The sequence below is a fragment of the Dipodomys merriami genome, unplaced genomic scaffold (assembly GCF_024711535.1).
Source record: "Dipodomys merriami isolate MVZ:Mamm:240054 unplaced genomic scaffold, mDipMer1.0.p SCAF_1146, whole genome shotgun sequence".
In the NCBI taxonomy this organism is placed as follows: domain Eukaryota; kingdom Metazoa; phylum Chordata; class Mammalia; order Rodentia; family Heteromyidae; genus Dipodomys; species Dipodomys merriami.
Window position 1 is genome coordinate 75,114 of NW_027202434.1, and position 2,423 is coordinate 77,536.

The following is a 2,423-nucleotide window of genomic DNA, read 5'->3' on the forward strand; positions in this document are numbered from 1 at the left end:
AGAATCCAGCAAAGAAAAGTATCAGAGAAGTAGAGAGTAAGAACAATCTGTGCTATGGATGAAGATATTTAGTAGAACTTTGTGATGAAACAATTTGCTCTCTTTTCCTAATCAACATAGTCCAGGTCACCTACCTTTTTACAGAACACTTGTAGTCAGTGAAGTAGAGTTACTAATTAGGTAGTAATTTATTACTTTTATTACCTAATCTTATTATGTGATTCCTGAATGATATGAGTGATCCTAGGAGATTTTCTGACCTCATTTTCACGGTGTCTAATTCCTCCCCCTGCCCAGGATTCTTCTGCTAGTCTCATTTTTCCTTGTTTCTGAACTCAACTCCTGTGATCTTTCGGGTCATGAAAAAGAGCTGGAGAAATGTGAGTATGACTTGGAGTCTGTGCTAACTTTCACTCCAGCTCAGAGGAACTATTGAAGGACCTCCACCTGAGCTTCAGAATCAGATATTAATTGACCTCTTTGGAAATGTAGAAATTCAGGCAGAATCTGTCATTCCTTGACTTTCTCTGAAGAGATTTTGTACTAGGGCAAATTTCAGAGGATGAGCTTTCCCACCAACCACCACAGCCTTGACAAAAGGAACAGATTTAAAATTGAAAGTGGTCTCAGTTCCCAAAGAGCCAACGGGAATCCAGGAGATCACACATTCCTCCTGATTAGGGACCTTGTAGTAAGAATAGAAACTGGACAAAGTCTAATGTGGAGATTAACTGAGACTGGGCCTAAGGGCAACACAAAAGAATTTCCCTTTGTTTGACTACAATTGTGTTGTTTAGTGAGACATGACACCTTCCTTCATATCAGAAAATGCACTAGGTGAATTATGTCACTGCCACTATGTGGGAGGTCAGTTCCTTGGAGGAGAAGGGGTTAAATGTTGTGACCACCAGTTTTTTCTCTAGGCCTTTATCTCTCCCATGCCTTCCCCTGCAGGGAATATGTTGCTTCTTTCCTGCATTCAACTACTTGTGTACCATAGGGTATTCTTTTTCTAGTCTCTTACATTCGAAGTAGCATAGGCCCAGGCTCTGCTCCTTCCAAGAGGTGACAACAAGATCAGATTTGTACTGAAGGTCAATCAGATTGAAATAAAATAACTGAAATTAGTAGCACCCTTTCATACTTGCATCTTTACTAACAGACAACTTCCTGGTTGCTCATTCTGTAGTTTTAATTCTTTAGTGGCAAGCACCATTCTAGGAGGTCTTTCCTGGCCACTGAAAATTGAACTCACTAGAAGCTGAAAAGTTTCATTTTGTGGGGTGGTGGATACTGGTGGCTCACATCTATAATCCTAGCTAGTCATGAGGCTGAGATCTGAGAATTGTGGTTCTAAGCTAGCTTGGGAAGAAAGTCTATGAGATTTGTCTCTAGTTAATCAACAAAAAAACAGAAGTGGTACTCTGTCCCAAAGTGGTAGAGGGCTGAGTGACAGTACTCAGGCCCTTAGTTCATGCCTCGTGACCAACAAAAAGGAAGTTTCATTTTTCTACCATGGTGTCTTCTTCTAACACACTATGTGCTTTATCTGTAAGTCTTCTTAAGGTTCCTGTGTCTCACTCAAGTAGATTTTTTCTTTCAAAAATAAGAAAGTCCACAAAGTCTACCTATTGTACAATCACTAAGTTTGGAATAAACATTTGTTAACTGTTGGTGTGCAGACATTAGACTAATTCTTAATTTAAAGAAACTATGTTGACCTTCATTCCACTTGAACAATTCTGTGGAAAATAGATATATCTTTGGATTCCTTTGGTTCTTTCTAGAATCTATATTCTCCAGATTGTTTTTCCATTGATGCAGAAAAGTTCCAAATTGTGGCAACTATTATTTATTGTATTGCTAGTTTTAAGCATGGAAAAACCGATCAAAGATATTTCAAATTTAATTTTGTGAAAAATGTTGATTCATTATCTAAATTCAAAAAACATAAATTACTAAAGGAACTGTTTCTTTGGTAAAAAAAAAATAAGAGCACTGGGTCAGAAATAGTCTCTTCCATGTAGGAGTCTTGGAGGGTCTGCCTATATAGTGATCTTACTTTGAGAAGTAGTTTGCCATATGGGTCTTTTCAACACTTCTTGTTTGGCACTAGAAGCCTGGTGAAACAAACAGATTTGTCTATGATTCTCTTTCAGGAAGTCCATGGCTGACATTGATTGTGTTAGATAATAATTGTCCTCCTACCATTTCCTTCTAAGTAATTGTACTTATATTTGTGATTTGGGGACTTGTATCAGGTTATATGTAACCATATCCTGTGGAGCAATTTAAAGAAGGAAACTTCAGTATCTGTGTTATAATGTAATGGTATCATAAAATTCCTTATATTTTACAATATAAGATAAGTAACAATGATTATCTTATCAACTCTAGCTAAATTATGTATCATTAGGCATTAT